Genomic DNA, 18,971 nt, shown 5'->3' with positions numbered 1-18,971 from the left:
ACAGACTGGGATAGGGATTGATTGAATATGTCCGTAACACACCAGCCAGCTGGTCTGCGCATGCTCTGAGGGCGCGGTTGGGGATGCCGTCTGGGCCTGCAGCCTTGCGAGGGTTGACACGTTTAAAAGTTTTCCTCACGTCGGCTGCAGTGAAGGAGAGTCCGCATGTTTTGGTTGCGGGCCGTGTCAGTGGCACTGTATTGTCCTCAAAGCGGGCAAAAAAGTTATTTAGTCTGCCTGGGAGCAAGACATCCTGGTCCGTGACGGGGCTGGTTTTCTTTTTGTAATCCGTGATTGACTGTAGACCCTGCCACATACCTCTTGTGTCTGAGCCGTTGAATTGAGATTCTACTTTGTCTCTATACTGACACTTAGCTTGTTTGATTGCCTTGCGGAGGGAATAGCTACACTGTTTGTATTCGGTCTTGTTATACTTACCAGGGTCATGTTGGTGGTCACTGTCTCGTTCAGTTCCGGTTCCCCACATTGCATGGTGTCCTGACTAGTATTCCACTTTTGTAGCATAAGGCCATGGAACCAGAAAAGCGTATCCAAAGTGATGCACGGGAGTTAGTTAATCTTTGGGCCTAATGCCCGGCCTAGACACATGGTCTGCATATTGGATCCTAGGACAAGCATTTCTTTCTCTAACTCCAGAATCTTGATATTGATATTTGCTATGCCTTATGTCTTATAAAAGCTCTAAATACCGTTAGGGAGGATTCACATTCTTGTTGAAACACCTCTAAGCCTTGTCTATCTGCTTGTTCCTCTTGTAAGTGTACTACATTTAGTACCAGTCCTAAGAAATAAAGCTAATGGTACTAGGACTATAGTGGAAAGGGCACTTACCCACCAGCACCAGCCGATTTTACATTCTCAGTGCTTGGTCCTATATTCCCCCAGTCTCATGTTTCCTGTGGAAACAGGGGAGGCTGGGGGTTAGAACATATATTTATTCTTTATTTTTATCAGGGTGGCTGCTTTCCATATTGGTGACCTGCTCTGTCCTGTGCTCTGTTGTCTACTTGTGCCCTCTCCAGGGCCTGGTTTATTTCTCTGGGGGTCAGAGGGGGGTTTTCTAAAGAGATTTCTGATTTTCTCCTTAAACCCTCCTGACTGAGTTACATCTCCTTTTTGCTCACCCTTACCCTCTCCAGGGGATGTGACTGTCTACCATCATATGGCAGGACCAGACACATTCCACCTTGGATAGGGCATCCTGACCAATATACAATTGCCATCCCATTTTTACCGGCCACCTTTTCCTACCATCCCCCAATTCTGGAGCCTTAGTCATGTCACCTTCCAAACAGGTAACTCCATAAAACATATTTTTCTTTCTCATACTACGCCCATAGTGACGCTCCCGTACTATGTCCGCTTTACTTTCCCAAGGAAATATTACAATTTCAAAGTTGTATCAACTGCCGTCTCTTTTTGAGATGCAGAGTAGGTGAATGGATGATCTCCGCATGTGTGGTTCCCACCGTGAAGAATGGAGGAGGAGGTGTGATGATGCGGGGGTGCTTTGCTGGTGACACTGTCTGTGATTTATTTAGAATTCAAGGCACACTTAACCAGCATGGCTACCACAGCATTCTGCAGCTATAAGCCATTCCATTTGGTTTACGCTTAGGAGGACTATCATTTGTATTTCAAGAGGACAGTTACCTATCACACCTCCAGGCTGTGTAAGGGCTATTTGACCAAGAAGGAGAGAGATGGTGCTGCATAAGATGATCTGGCCTCACCCGACCTCAACCGAATTGAGATGGTTTGTGATGAGTTGGACAGCAGAGTGAAGGAAAAGAGGCCAACAAGTGCTCAGCACATATGGGGACTCCTTCAAAACTGTTGGAAAAGCATTCCAGATGAAGCTGGTTGAGAGAATGCCAAGAGTTTGCAAAATTGTCATCAAGGCAAAGGGTGGCTACTTTGAATAATCTAAAATCTAAAATATATTTTGGTTTGTTTAACACTTTTTTGGTTACTACATGATTCCATTGTGTTATTTCATAGTTTTGATGTCTTCACTATTATTCTACAATGTTGAAAATATGGCAAATAAAGAAAAACCCTTGAATGAGTAGGTGTGTCCAAACTTTTGACTGGTACTGTATGTGTTTAATGACAAATGGTTTCTGCAGGATTCATTTTATGCAGGATTCATGTTTTGACATGTTCAAGGTTGTACTACAGTAGTACAGTATCAGAACAACCATTCAGAGTATGTTTCAATAAAAAATATTCCAATAACTTCAAATCAGTTATTTTCAAACAGCACTATTAATTACTTGAAACTAGAGATTATCTTTTTAGTCTTGGGGTGTAGTATGTCAAAGATAAGTATGATTTTAATGGTCAAAGTGTTGCCTCTGATCATGGCTAGACTTGGGTGTGACAACATCAGCACTTTCGGTTGATATCTCAGTCATTATCTGCTGTCAAAACCACATTTTGCCAAATTGTTTTTATTTTTTACATTGCAACGTAATTTGGCTGATCAGCTGGGGCCTGTTGCACAAAACTAGGATAAGGGATTAAGCCAGGATATCTTGGTGATCCTGGCTCAATTGATCCGTAATCCGGTTGCACTAAAGATGGATAGGGGGCAGGAGGATATGTTATGGTATAAATTACCATGGAGATTTATTCTGTGGAGCTAGCCTGCTCCAGACCAGGCTAAATTCCAGGATCTATTTAATCTCATCCCTAATGTCAGTCAGCAGTCACCACAAATGGAAACCAATAGTTATTTCACTGCTCACTATACATTGTTATCACATATAACTAGACCCACTGTTATTTAAACGTTTGTGATCATTAATTTCAATGATTTTGGATAAAAAATGATTTTTAGATGATGTTGCTATCATTAGATAATTTACAGTTTCCCATAGACTATAAGGCTATATATAAAATGCTAGAATATTAGGGCCACAGAGGGGAAAAAAACACAAGTCATAATATTGTAACCAGTTGTTTTAAAGGAGGACAGTTGTTAAAATGACAGATGTGGGGCATTTCGTGAAATTGTACTTCAGTATGGTTTCATAAACAAAGACATGCTGATGTGCCAGAATATTAAGTATCACATTGTCATAAGTATCAAAACTGTAAAAACAATATGTAGCTTTTCTGCAGAAAGAACCAGCCTCATAAATTTATGACTTTATCCTTTTTCTTCAGTGTGGCCCTAGTACTCTGTCATATAAACAAATACACATTCCATATGAATATAAAAACACAATGTGTAACATTATGTTCCTTTATTGAATAAGGACAAAACAAAGCAGGTAAACCATCAGCTCCTTTCAAAACTGAAGTCACAGTGACTCTACAAGATGGAAAGCACAGAATCTAAGCATATTATACAAAATGATACATATACAGACCTTTGAATGTGTATAACACACCCTGCATGTCTGCACACTAAAATAAATGCAGGACAAATCCATACACATCAACTGAACAGACAAATGAATGGATGCAGTAGCCTCCCTGCAGCCTTGTATTACACACAGTATACCGCACAAACATCATAAGAGGCCAAATTCGTCAAAAAACGAACCCAAAAAAACCCAAATTCCTCTGCCACCGCAGGACATATTTAACCAAAATTGAAAGCACACATACTAACTAAAATAATTCAACACATATTGGTCCCTCAGCAGCCGACCACTGTCGTCATCAGGGAAGATTGCCGGATTGTCCCAGTCCATGGCTGGTGGCACTCTGGGGGCCCTCTCCTTCCTCAGGCAGGCCACATTGTGAAGGACAGCACAAGCCACAGTAATATCACATGCCCTAACAGGGCTGACCCTTAATTTGTGAAGGCAGTGAAAGCGTGCCTTCAGGAGGCCAAAGGTCATTTCAACTCTGGCCCTGGTCCTGGCATGGGCATGGTTGTAGGCCTGCTGTGCTTCCTGGGGGTCTGTGAAAGGTGTCAGGAGAAAAGGCTGGCAGCCATACCCCCTGTCTCCCAGCAACACACCAGAGAATTCACCTGTCAACACAAAATCTCATCATTACTACCTCATAAACACAGTGATATTCTTGACACAGCCATGATGGTTATAAATAGGGGTTGTGTGGCTTACCTTGTGATAGGCACTGATAGATTTCAGAGGCCCGAAAGATTCTGGAGTCATGGACTGAGCCAGGCCATTTTGCCACAACATTGCTGATCACACAGTCAGCATTGCAGACCATCTGAAATCATAAGATGAGGAATATTACACCAATCAATGCACATCACTGGCAATGCAGAGTGTTCGTCAATGGACAATATCAAAAAGTTATGTTCACCTGAACATTAATGCTGTGAAAGGATTTCCTATTCACAAAATCGGCCTCATGGGCACCTGAGGGGGCTTTTATCCTTATGTGTGTGCAGTCCACTGCACCAATGACATTGGGGAAACCTGTCACACAAAGTAATGAGTATCCTACTATGTGTTAACAGTTGTCCTGTAATTTGTAGATCCTCTTACCTGCAATCCTATAGAACTCCTCTTTGATGTCACAGAGTCTTCTGTGGCCAGGGAAGGAGATGAAGACATCTGCTAATGCTTTGATAGCCAGACACACACTCCTTATTGTGCGGCAAATTGTGGCCTTGTTCAGCTGTTCTGCATCCCCCACTGAGTACAGGAAGGCTCCACTAGCAAAAAAGCGCAAGGCCACACAAACCATTTGCTCCACACTCAGTGCATGGCTCCGTGCAGTGCGGTGCTTAATCCTGGGACCCAGTAGTCTGCATAGATACCTGATGCCATCTGCAGAAAACCTGTATCTTTCATATAGATGGTCATCAGGGAAGGCCAGTGGGTCCAACCGGTCCCTGAAGACCCTTTCTCACCTGAAGGCTCTCCTCAGCACAAGTGCTTCTTCATCCACCACATCTCGCACGAATGGGCATGCCATTGTCAGAGCAGAAAGGAACACACAATTTTGGGCCTTCATATAGGCTAGTGGCCACACCTGGTGCTGGGGGGGTGGGCAAAAGAGGGCGATGCCTTATAACGATGACTTGGTTGTACTGATTGCTGGGAAAATAAAAAAAACCTTAGAAAGATGCCACCGTCCTGTGTGCTCACAATAAGAGCTCATATGTCATGGCTCACTTGACTTTACGAGAATATACCTAATTTTTATTTTGAGCTGTGTCATCTTCTTGGAGCTGGGGGAGGAAAGAAAAATAATGATTAATACATTTGTGTTACAGTTAGCATACAGTGTACATTGAAGGCATATCTCACCTCCCTCTCAAGTTTTTTTATTTCAAGGTCCAGTTTCCTAATTGTCCTCTTTTTTATTTCGAACTCCAGTGCAAGATTTTCCATCTTTTTCTTCTTGTACTGAATGTCTATGTCTGCCAGTTCTATTTGGCACCGGAGGTGGTTGCCATACAACTTTCTGATAGCTTGTGAGCTCTGTGAACACAATACAATTAGCGCAGCTGGAATTTGGCAGGATGTGGTGTCCTTTTATTAATACGCACTATGTTGCCAGGCTGGTTTTCCCACTGTATAGCATCTGGGTCCTGTAAAAGAAATTAGATTTTTTGATTTTGATGAGGACTCCTCACCATTGTAGAGTAAATAGTACTTTCACAGTCTTAACATGATACCTCATGCCTTCTGGAATCCAGAGAGATGGTCTCCTCCTCATCATCGTCTCCATCATGTGCTGTTGCTGCTGCACTGGGGCCTTCACCCTATCACATTTAATCGGATTCATATTGAAGCTAGTAGACAAGACATGCCAGGCCTACAGTATGCCTTTGATGGAGTACTCACTGGATCAGCATCGTCTGGTGCTTGTGCTGGTGGCTCTAACAGGAACACAGTGCTGCCAGACACTGCAAGGCAATAGGTAAACCAAAGTCAGACAGTCCAAATTGATTCAATATGAATGTGGTTGTATCCCATGTAGAGATGGAAGGACATACCTTGAATGAAGCGGGTGGCATCTTGGGAGGAACCTATGCTCGTCTCTTTCCCCCCAGGGATCCCCTCTAAGACGGGCCTGCCTTTATTTAGCTCCAAGGCCATGTCCTCTGCTGGGGTAAGGTCAGCCTTTGGTGACCCACCACCCGTGCCTTGTCTGTGGGTATTCTTTTTCACTGCTAAAACAGTACAGACAATGTGTGAGCAGGCACCTTCTGGGTACAATATATGCTTGTGCTTTGTTAAATATTAGTCAGGGACCATACCATTCTGCAGAATGTTCTTGTATTTGATTTTGACCTGCTGCCATGTCCGTTTTGGCCCGTTCATGTTTAATCTACACACACACACACACACACACACACACACACTTAATGGAGTCACACTGCAAAAAATTACTTGGTATTTTTGTCTTGTTTTCAGTAAAAATATCAAAATTTTTATCATAGCTTTATACAGTGTGATGGAGTTACTTTACACAATTTCACTCATATCTGCAGTGCATTTCAATAAAAAAAATTAACCGTTTCATAATTACAGTACAACTGCATTTTTGGAGATGTGAATTAAATATTTGAATTGTAATTGTGATGTTTCAGCGGAGCGGTGAGTGTGTAATTGTGCACTACTTACGCATTCAGGCGGTCTGCAATACTTTGCCACGCTTTTTCTCTTTGCTTTATCACTGTGGCGGTGTTGCCTTTCTTCTTAATTATATCTTTTACCTCCTCGTATGCCTCCATGAGGATTTGTGCTTCCGACGGGGAAAAGTACGCGGCTCTAGTTGCCATGGTAAATCAGTTAATCTGTGATCTGTGGCGGGTCTATTTGAGTGAGCCGTGAGCGCGCACCTATCCAGGATTGGTTTCACCTGGCTTAATGAATCCGTGTCAGCTCATCCTGGCTTGGTCTTTGTGCAACCAATTAAGCCTGGACGCACATGTTTTGGCTTCATTGAGCTCAGCTGAGTCATTTATCCCGGATGTCTTAATTCTACTTTTGTGCAACAGGCCCCTGGTGTGACTTGTTGTGTAAAATATTTGTGTTGTTGTTGTATCTACAGGTGCACAGAGTGCGTCCACAGTGAGCCATGTGTCTGTGAAGCAAGGAGGCTCCATCGCTATCCCATGTCTCTCTGATCAGAGATGTAGAAACCCTGTGAAATAGTGGTGTAGGGTAGTTTGCTTTGTTGCTCTATTGTAATACGCACTGACCATCCTAAAACCAGTGGTAAGACCTCAATCTCTGATGACATCAACCGGCAAATCTTCACTGTGACATTGAAGAGTATAAGTCCTCTTGGAGATAATTATTTCTGGTGTATTGTGGAGAAGAGAAGGAAAGATGAAGGGGTTCAATATCTGTTACTAGAGGTAAGATGCACTACTTGCATATCCAGTAATGGAGAATGAATAGTGCTCAGTAATGTTGCATGGACCACCTGTTGCATGTTACTTGTCCCTTTTGTATCAAAGATTTAAATCCATTTACAGTTGAATATTGCTGTTATGAGATCACAAATGTCTTTGTTATTTTATAGTGCATTCTGAAACTATTCAGACCTATTCCCTTTTTATCACGTTACAGCCTTTTTCTAAAATGGATGAAATAAAAATGGTTCCTCTTCAACCTACACCCAATTCCCCATAATAACTAAGCAAAAACAGTTTAGATATTTTACAAAATGTATTAAAAATGTTAAACATTAATATCACATTTACATAAGTATTCCGACATTTTACTCATTACTTTGTTGAAGCCCTTTTAGCAGTGATTACAGCCTCGAGTCTTCTTGGGTATGACGCTACAAGCTTGGCAAACCTGTTTTTGTGGAGTTTCTCCCATTATTCTCTGCAGATCCTCTCAAGGTCTGCCAGGTTGGATGGGGATCGTTGCTGCACAGCTATTTTCAGGTCTGTCCAGAGATGTTCGATTGGGTTCAAGTCCGGGCTCTGGTTAGGACATTCAGAGGACATTCAGAGACTTGTCTAGAAACCACTCCTGTGTTGTCCTGGCTGTGTGCTTAGGGTTGTTGTCCAGTTGGAAGGTGAACCTTTGCCCCAGTCTGAGATTTTCATCAAGGATCTCTCTATACTTTGCTCCGTTCATCTTTCTCTTGATCCTGACCAGTCTCCCAGTCCCTGCCGCTGAAAACATCCCCACAGCATGATGCTGCCACCAACTTGCTTCATCATAGGTATGATGCCTGGTTCCCTCCAGACGTGACGCTTTGCATTCAGGCCAGAGAGTTCCATCTTGGTTTTATTAGACCAGAGAATCTTGAATTTTCATGGTCAGGGTCCTTTAGGTGCCTTTTGGCAAACTCCAAGCGGGCTGTCATGTGCCATTTACTCAGGAGTGGCTTCCGTCTGGCCACTCTAATATAAAGTACCGATTGGTGGAGTGCTGCATAGAGGGTTGTCCTTCTGGAAGGTTCTCTCATCTCCACAGAGGAACCATGGAGCTCTGTCAGAGTACTCTTCTCCCTGACCAAGGCCCTTCTCCACCGATTGCTTAGTTTGGCCGGGCAGCCAGATCTAGGAAGAATCTTAGTGGTTTCCAAACTTCTTCAATTTAAGAATGATGGAAGCCACTGTGTTCTTGGGGACCTTCAATTCTGCAGACATTTTTAGTAACCATACCCAGATCTGTTTATCGACACAATCCTGTCTCTGAGCTCTATGGACAATTCTTTAGACCTCATGGCTTGGTTTTTTTTTTTTTTTTTTGGTTTTTGCTCTGAAATGCACTGTCAACTGTGGGAGCTTATTTAGACAGGTGTGTGCCCTTCCAAATCATGTCCAATCAATTTAATTGACCACAGGTGAACTCCAATCAATTGTAGAAACATCTCAAGGATGATCAATGGAAACGGGAGGCACCTGAGCTCAATTTCGAGTCTCATAGCAAAGGGTCTGAATTCTTACATAATACATTTGCTAAAAAAAACTGTTTTCACTTTTTCATTATGGGATATTGTGTGTAGATTGATGAGGAAAAAAATAATTCAATCCGTTTTAGAATAAGGTTGTAACGTAACAAAATGTGGAAAAAGTGAAGGGTTCTGAATACTTTGCGAATGCGCTGTATGTTACTCCTTGGCAGTGTCATCAGAAAGCACAACATTGATTTTCACTGCTACGCAGGCGATACACAACTTTACGTTTCTGTGTCACCAGAGGATTTTAGCTCCACAAATAAATCATTAGACTGTATTAGTGATTAAATATTTGGATTTCTCACAACTTTCTCCAGCTAAATCACGACAAGACCGTGGTACTTATTATTGGTGCCAAAGCACAGAGAGAGAATCTGGCCGCACATTTTTATTCAGAGCAATAGAGATAAAAAACCAGGTCTAAAACTTAGGTGTCATTTTAGATTCCGAACTAAATTTCGAAATACACATTAGGAATTTGACCAAAATAGCTTTTTACTAACTGAGGAACATTGCAAAGGTGCGGACGTTTCTATCTCAGGCTGATACAGAGAGACTCATCCGTGCATTTATTAAAAGCAGGCTTTACTACTATAATGCTCTCGTGTCTGGTCTACCCAAGACAGCCATTGGGCAACTGCAAAACATACAGAATGCTGCAGCATGGGCACTGACCAAGCCTAGAGGGAGAGCACACACAGGTTTTAAAGTCTCTGCACTGGCTGCCTGTGAATTTTAGATTTTCATTTTAAGATTCTTCTTTTGGTTTTCAAGTCAATCCACGATTGTGCACCCCAATACATATCAGACATGCTTTTAAGTTGTGAACCCAGTAGGTCCCTCAAGTCCTCTGGGACTGGCCTTTTAACTATCCCAAAGCCTAGGACCAAGAGGAATGGAGAGGCAGCTTTTAGTTACTATGCCCCATGCTTTTAGAATAGCCTCCAAGACAACCGGAAGGGGGACGAAACTGTGGACATATTTAAATGGGATCTTAAAACTTCTTACGGATACGTGGGACGGTGAAGTCCCACCTGGCCAACATCTGGTGTAGTTGCAGAGCGCGAAATTCAAAAATACTAAATTCAAATATTTAACATTCTTGAAAATATGTGTTACACATCAAAATAAAGCTTAACTTCTTGTTAATTCAAGGTGTCAGATTTCAAAAAGGCTTTATGGCGAAAGCAAACCATGCGTTTATCTGAGGACAGCACCCCGCATACAAATGCATGACAAATCATATTTCAACCAGGCAGTTGCAACACGAAAGTCAGAAATAGCGATATAATATATGCCTTACCTTTGAAGCTCTTCTTCTGTTGGCACTCCAAAAGGTCTCAGTTACATTACAAATGGTCCTTTTGTTCGATAATGTCCTTCTGTATATCCATAAAAACTCAGTATAACTGGCGCGCTTCAGTCAATTATCCACCGATTTCCCTCCTTCAAAATGCATACAAAATTAATTCCAAACGTTACCAATAAACTTATCCAAACAAGTCAATCAAAGTTTATAATCAAACCCGAGGTACCCTAATACGCATATAAACGATAACATTTAAGACAGAGAATTGTTATTGTCTTTACCGGAGATAAATAACAAAGAACGCGCTTTCCTCCACATGCTTGGAAACACTACAGACAAAATGGGAGCCACCTAGAAAAAATACAACTTCTCCCTTATTTAAAAAAAAAACAGCCTGAAACTCTTTCTAAAGACTGTTGACATCTAGTGGAAGACCTATGAACTGCAATCAGGCAGGATTTTAGAAACTTCAGAGTGTTTTCTACCCAAGCCTACCAGTTATATTCATATCCTAACTTCTGGGCCTGAGTAACAGGCAGTTTACTTTGGGCATGCTTTTCATCCGGATGTCAAAATGCCGCCCCCTAGCCCAAAGAGTCTTTATAGTCTTTCAGTTATAAATTGTTATACTTCAGTTTTTTTTATCTTCATGTTTCTTGAGTAGTATATACAGTGGGGCAAAAAAAGTATTTAGTCAGCCACCATTTGTGCAAGTTCTCCCACTTAAAAAGATGAGAGAGGCCTGTAAGTTTCATCATAGGTACACTTCAACTATGACAGACAAAATGAGAATTAAAAATCCAGAAAATCACATTGTAGGATTTTTAATTAATTTATTTGCAAATGATGGTGGAAAATAAGTATTTGGTCACCTACAAACAAGCAAGATTTCTGGCTCTCACAGACCTGTAACTTCTTTTTTAAGAGGCTCCTCTGTCCTCCACCAGTAGATGCCTACTGGATAACTTATGTGTATTGCTTTTAATCCTTTTAAATGAATATCTTATTAACACTTTGTTCTAGCTAGCTATTTGTGTAGGTAGCTATCAAGTAAACCCAATGATCAACCCTGTATTAATGGCAGCTGTTTGAACTTGTTATCAGTATAAAAGACACCTGTCCACAACCTCAAACAGTCACACTCCAAACTCCACTATGGCCAAGACCAAAGAGCTGTCAAAGGACACCAGAAACAAAATTGTAGATCTGCACCAGGCTGGGAAGACTGAATCTGCAATAGGTAAGCAGCTTGGTTTGAAGAAATCAACTGTGGGAGCAATTATTAGGAAATGGAAGACATACAAGACCACTGATAATCTCCCTCGATCTGGGGCTCCACGCAAGATCTCACCCCGTGGGGTCAAAATGATCACAAGAATGGTGAGCAAAAATCCCAGAACCACACGGGGGGACCTAGTGAATGACCTGCAGAGAGCTGGGACCAAAGTAACAAAGAGTACCATCAGTAACACACTACGCCGCCAGGGACTCAAATGCTGCAGTGCCAGACGTGTCCCCCTGCTTAAGCCCGTACATGTCCAGGCCCGTCCGAAGTTTGCTAGAGAGCATTTGGATGATCCAGAAGAAGATTTGGAGAATGTCATATGGTCAGATGAAACCAAAATATAACTTTTTGCTAAAAACTCAACTCGTCGTGTTTGGAGGACAAAGAATGCTGAGTTGCATCCAAAGAACACCATGCCTACTGTGAAGCATGGGGGTGGAAACATCATGCTTTGGGGCTGTTTTTCTGCAAAGGGACCAGGACGACTGATCCAGTGTTAAACAGTGTAAAATGTGGATTCCAAAAGGCTTTAAATAGACACAGATTTTTCCTGAGGACAGAAAATGCACCACAATGGTACAGATATTTAAAAAAAAATGTTTTTTACATATACATATAAATAAATGACATTTTACATATATCTGTACCATTGTAACTCATTCGATGGCTATAGCAAGGATGTAATGGGTTGAATCAAGCAATATGACATACACCATTAATAAAGATCTGTGAGAATATGGATCAGTAATATTGACAGGTTCTTCTTAGCAGTAACACCAGTGAAGGCTGCATTCGTAGCTCAGGAACAGACCAACACAGGACTCAGGAGTTTAATACATTAGATTATCAGTGTATTGAGGATAGGGAATAAACTACAAATAATCATCATATAAACAAGCTAAATCATTAAAAACGGCACGCATCAACCACTAGTCCACCTGCCACCCTAATACTGAAATCCATAATGTGACCACAATGTCTATGGGCAAAGTAGACAGAACATTACAAGTGTTATGACTTTCAGCTTTGGTCAGTTGAAAACCTGACCAAAGCTGAAATGGTCAAAAGATTGTAAAAAGTCTGCTAATACATACAGCATGTATGTATTAGCAGACTTTTTACAATCTTTTGACCATTTCAGCTTTGGTCAGGTTTTCAACTGTTCAACATCAGTGAACACACAAGGTCTTGCACAGGGCACTGGTTGCATTATGTCTTTAAAACAAGAGAGTTGAAGAAGTGATGTCTATGTGGATAAGGAAGTTGTCAGTTGCCTGGGTGCCTTGGTCACTGACACAGCAGTTTGTCCGTACAAACATAAATACTACCAGAGTCGTTCTCTCTCATCCACTCATGGCTCCACATCTCCTCCTTGTCCTGCGCATCCTTTTCTTCCTCACCGGACTCTCAGGTAAGTGAGGGAAGACATTTTGTTGTTTGATATTATTAGGCTTAGTTCCTCCAAGTCAGACACTGAGACTGAATACATGCTGAAAGTCATAACACTTGTAATGTTCTGTCTACTTTGCCCATAGACATTGTGGTCACATTTTGGATTTCAGTATTAGGGTGGCAGGTGGACTAGTGGTTAGAGCATTGGGCCAGTAACTGAAAGGTTGCTAGATCGAATCCCTGAGCTGACAAGTTAAATTTCTGTTGTTCTCCCCCTGAACAAGGCAGTTTACCCACTGTTCCTACGCCCTCAATGTAAATAAGAATTTGTTCTTATCTGACTTGCCAAGTAAAATAAAGGTTACAATTTGTGATTGATGGGTGCCGTTTTAATGATTTATCTTGTGAAACAGTTATACCTTTCAACAGTTCTACATTTCTAGTTGTTGCGAAACACATTTAAGTAAGACTTCAAGTAAAAGAGAACTAACATATTATTATCAATGTCAATTTTAACAAATGTGCTTGTAACTCATTTTGCACAAACATTTTTGTGGGATTCAATGTATTACGGTAGATATCAAGAACATTTCAGTCAAATGTTTTACTATATACAAATGTATTAAACAGAAATGTTAATTGAAACCATAGATTGTCTCCATAGTTTAGGGGTGTAGTAATTTCCATGTCAAAGCTACTTTAATTGCTGCCTCTGTACTCATAGCTGGACTTTGGCATGACAACATCAGCACTTACATGTATCAATTACTGTCTGTTGTCACAAACACGTGGTGTTACAACCAGAGTTTGCCAAATTTTTCAACAAAAGTCACAACTTCAAGAATTACAGTGGGGCAAAAAAGTAGTTAGTCAGCCACCAATTGTGCAAGTTCTCCCACTTAAAAAGATGAGAGATGCCTGTAATTTTCATCATAGGTACACTTCAACTATGACAAGATGAGAAAAGAGAAATATGAGAAAGAAAATACAGAAAATCACATTGCAGGGTTTTTTATGAATTTATTTGCAAATTATGGTGGAAAATAAGTATTTGGTCAATAACAAAAGTTTATCTCAATACTTTGTTATATACCCTTTGTTGGCAATGACAGAGGTCAAACGTTTTCTGTAAGTCTTCACAAGGTTTTCACACACTGTTGCTGGTATTTTGGCCCATTCCTCCATGCAGATCTCCTCTGCATGGAGTTTTTATGAAAAAGTTATATTTGGGTTTCATCTGACCATATGACATTCTCCCAATCTTCTTCTGGATCATCCAAATGCTCTCTAGCAAACTTCAGACGGGCCTGGACATGTACTGGCTTAAGCAGGGGGACACGTCTGGCACTGCAGGATTTGACTCCCTGACGGCGTAGTGGGTTACTGGTGGTAGGCTTTGTTACTTTGGTCCCAGCTCTCTGCACGTCGTACACTAGGTCCCCCCGTGTGGTTCTGGGATTGTTACTCACTGTTCTTGTGATCATTTTGACCCCACGGGGTGAGATCTTGCGTGGAGCCCCAGATTGAGGGAGATTATCAGTGGTCTTGTATGTCTTCCATTTCCTAATCATTGCTCCCACAGTTGATTTCTTCAAACCAAGCTGCTTACCAATTGCAGATTTAGTCTTCCCAGCCTGGTGCAGGTCTACAATTTTGTTTCTGGTGTCCTTTGACAGCTCTTTGGTCTTGGCCATAGTGGAGTTTGGAGTGTGACTTTTTGAGGTTGTGGACAGGTGTCTTTTATACTGATAACAATTTCAAACAGGTGCCATTAATACAGGTAACGAGTGGAGGACAGAGGAGCGTCTTAAAGAAGAAGTTACAGGTCTGTGAGAGCCAGAAATCTTGCTTGTTTGTAGGTGACCAAATACTTATTTTCCACCATAATTTGCAAATAAATTCATAAAAAATCCTACAATGTGATTTTCTGGATTTGTCTTCTCATTTTGTCTGTCATAGTTGACGTGTACCTATGATGAAAATTACAGGCCTCTCATCTTTTTAAGTGGGAAAACTTGCACAAATGGTGGCTGACTAAATACTTTTTTGCCCCACTGTATGTCAAATTGTTTGGTTGATCATCGGATGGGACTTATGAGCAGCTGGATAAAATGTAAATAATCTAAATGTGTTCTCTGTTGTTGTGTCTACAGATACACAGAGTGTGTCCACAGTGAGTCATGTGTCTGTAAAGCAAGGAGGCTCCATTATCATCCCATGTCTCTATAATCAGAAATATAGAAACGATGTGAAATACTGGTGTAGGGAACATTATTGGTTAGGTTGCTCTACTGTAGTACGCACTGACCATCCTAAGACCAGTGGAAAGACCTCAGTCTCTGATGACATCAGCCAGCTAGTCTTCACTGTGACCATGACAAATCTTAGTCTTAGTGATTCTGATTATTACTGGTGTATTGTGGAGAGGAATAGCAAGGCAGATGATGGGGATAGACTGCAGATATCTTCCTCCAGGTGAGATCCAAACACTGCTGTGTCCATTAAAGCAGAATTAACAGTAGTGCTCAGTAATATCTCATAAAGTTATGAACCATAATTGTTCTGTTGATGAGTGTGTTACTTTTCCCTCTACAAAGCAGTCATACATATTTTCACCAAATTAAATCCATAGAGGATATTATTCTGGCAGATTACAAACATCTATGTGCACCTCCTGGGTCAAAACAGACTATGTGTTTGATAGAATCACAAGTTGCTGTTTCATCATCAAACACACTGTATGCTCTAGTTGACATCTATTGTGCATACTATCAGTGACTGAACCAGTGTTTCAACTTACTAGGTAGTGGCTAGGAAGTAGCCAATATATATATTGGTGTATTCTTTGTCAGACTCATCCAATCACAGCCTCTATCATTGTGTTCAGGTAATCCAGAACTCTATGTGGACCAACCAGATGACCCAACCTAAACCCTCTGCAACCCAACTTAACCCACCTCAAACTCAACCCAACCCCCTCCAACCCAACCTAAACCCTCTGCAAACCAACTTAACCCACCTCAAACTCAACCCAGCCCACACCAACCCAACTCAAAGTGAAAGTTAACATTGTCTGTCTCTCACTGAGTTCATGTGATCATGTTGCTCTCTCTCCTCCACCACATAGGACCTAAACCCTGAGAGACATGGTGACTTGTACAGCACTGTGATTCCTATGCAGCACAGGACAGCACAAAGGGTAAACATTAAACTAAATAAACACATAACCACAGCTAGTCTTATTGAAAACGTTTTCTGTCTTGAAAAGCAGCAAAGCAGAACTTGAATTGGCACATACATAAAAAGCTGCTCTACTGTGTTGATGATTTGTTATTCGCGCGCGTGTGTGTGTGTGTGTGTGTGTGTGTTTATTTTCCTCCTCTTTTACAGGCAGCAGAACCAGATGATGTGGTCTACAGCACAGTGGCCCAACACCAGAGATACAGTAGGTCGCAAAGAACCAGACGAGATGTTGGGGGAAATACTGGATGATCTCAGTGAACTAGGGCATCAGAACAAAAGTCTCCAGATTGAGTAACATATAAAGTTGTTTTATTTGTCACCTGTCCCAACCCTTTGTCCTCATTACTTCATTGTTCTCTCTTGTTAATCTGCATATTTTATAGACTGAACGTCTTGTACTTGTAATAAACTGTGCCCATGTTGACACTTAACTGTACATGTGTTTTTCAATAAAGGATATCAAATAAATATATTTATTTTTTATTCTTTATATAAATATAGAATAAGAGCCTTGTGTCAAAACTAGCCCATTAAATGCAATTGTTGCTAAATGCTGAGGGGGGCATGAGGGGGGCATTAGGACCCAAACAAAAGCAAATATCACAAAAACAAATATCACTGGATTCCTGCCGCTCTGGATTATTACACCGAATCATTACTCCAGATCATTGCCGCTAGCTAGCTGCAAACGAGTGGCTACTGTTAGCTAACGCCTGTGTCCCGACTACCGAGCAGCACCCTGACTCACCTATTGCTGCTCTTTTGACCCTATGATCACTCGGCTACACAGCTGATGCCCCCTAGACTGCTTCAATAACATGGTACCTCATTTTGTTTACCTGTCGGCCCCAGCCTCGAACTCAGGTCCTGCATGTACCTAATTGACCTGAAACCTCTCTCATCAACGCATAGGTTTACCTCCACTTTACTCACATCCTACCATACCCTTGTCTGTACATTACGCCTTGAATCTATTCTACCATGTCCAGAAATCTGCTCCTTTTATTCTCGGTCCCCAATGCACTAGACGACCAGTTCTTATCGCCGTTAGCTGTACCCTTATCCTACTCCTCCTTTGTTCCTCTGGTGATGTAGAGGTTAACCCAGGCCCTGGAGCCCCCAGTTCCACTCCTATTCCCCAGGCGTTATCATTTGTTATCTTCTGTAACCGTAAAAGCTTTGGTTTTATGCATGTTAACATCAGAAGCCTCCTCCCTAAGTTTGTTTTATTCACTGCTTTAGCACACTCCGCCAACCATGATGTCCTAGCTGTGTTTGAATCCTGACTTAGGAAGACCACCAAAAATTCTGAAATTCCCATCCCCAACTACACCAATTTTATCATAGATACACTTCAACTGTGAGAGATGGAATCTAAAACAAAAATCTAGAAAATGACATTGTATGACTTTTAACCTCTCTAGGGTAGGGGGCAGCATTCGGAATTTTGGATGAAAAGCATGCCCAAATTAAACGGCCTGCTACTCAGGCCCAAAATATATGATATGCATATAACTGGTAGATTTGGATAGAAAACACTCTAAAGTTTCCAAAACTGTTAAAATAGTGTCTGTGAGTATAACATAACTGATTTAGCAGGTGAAAACCTGAGAAAAATCCATTCAGGAAGTAGTTTTTTTTGGTTTTGTAGTTTTCTATTCAATGCCATTACAGTATCCATTGACTTAGGACTCCACTAGATGTCAACAGTCTTTAGAAATCGTTTCAGGCTTGTATTCTTATAAATGAGGGAGTAAGACCAGTCTGAACGAGTGGACCCAAATGTGACGCAGAGTTTTTTCAGGCGCATGTGCATTTCTTGTTTACCTTTTATATTGACAACGTTATTGTCCGGTTGAAATTATATAGATCATTTAGGCTAAAAAACAACCTGAGGAATGAATATAAACATCGTTTGACATGTTTCTATGAACTTTACAGAAACAATTTAGATTTTTTTGTCAGATTGTTTTGACTGAGTTTAAGCCTGTGGATTACTAATGAAAACGCGCTAACAAAATTGAGGTTTTTGGATATAAAGAGACTTCATCGAACAAAAGCAACATTTATTGAGTAAATGAATGTCTTCTGATTGCCACCATATGAAGATCATCAAAGGTAAAGGATACATTTTATCTCTATTTCTGAGTTTTGTAACGCTTCTGCTTGGCTGGTAACTGTTTGTAATAATTTGTCAACTGGGCTATGTTCTGGGCTAGGTATGTTCTGGGCTAGGTATGCTTTCGCCGAAAAGCATTTTATAAATATGTCACTGTGGTTGGTTTAACAAGAAGTTCATCTTTAAACCTATGTAAAATATGTTTTGTTTTCTGAATTTTTATAATGAGCATTTCTGGATTTGAATTTGGCGCTCTGCAACCTCACTGGATGTTGGCCAGATGGGACGCTAGCGTCCCACATACCCTAGAGAGGTTAAGATTCCGTCTCTCACAGTTGAAGTGTACCTATGATAATAATTATAGACCTCTACATGCTGGGGAACTGACGAGATGCAACAAGAGAAGAACCAGAGGTCAGTATTCAGTGTGCTGCATATCACATAACTTTAAAACCTCTTTGGGATAGGGGGCAGCATTTTCACTTTTGGATAAATAGCGTGCCCAATTTCAACTTCCTGCTACTCATGCCAAGAATATAAGATATGCATATTATTAGTAGATTTGGATAGAAAACACTGAAGTTTCTAAAACTGTTTGAATCATGTCTGTGAGTATAACACAACTTATGTAGCAGGCAAAACCCCAAGGACTAACCATTCAGAATTATTTATTTTTGAGGTCACTGTCTGTTCAATGACTTCTCATGGGGAAACGATATTAATTAGGCACT

General features: G+C 41.1%; 1 long non-coding RNA gene across 1 annotated transcript; it reads right to left on the bottom strand.

Annotated features, from left to right (window-relative positions):
- Positions 1 to 4,524: 4,524 nt before the first annotated feature.
- On the bottom strand, positions 4,525 to 5,523 carry LOC139417213 (uncharacterized). The gene is made up of 3 exons (XR_011635169.1): positions 5,265 to 5,523; positions 5,150 to 5,185; positions 4,525 to 5,051 (listed from the first exon to the last, which is right to left on the bottom strand). It is a non-coding gene; the product is annotated as an uncharacterized lncRNA (long non-coding RNA).
- Positions 5,524 to 18,971: the final 13,448 nt, after the last annotated feature.

This window comes from Oncorhynchus clarkii, chromosome 1, assembly GCF_045791955.1.
Source record: "Oncorhynchus clarkii lewisi isolate Uvic-CL-2024 chromosome 1, UVic_Ocla_1.0, whole genome shotgun sequence".
Lineage (NCBI taxonomy): Eukaryota > Metazoa > Chordata > Actinopteri > Salmoniformes > Salmonidae > Oncorhynchus > Oncorhynchus clarkii.
The sequence above is the reverse complement of the archived record's forward strand: the minus strand, read 5'-3'. Positions and strand labels throughout refer to the sequence as shown.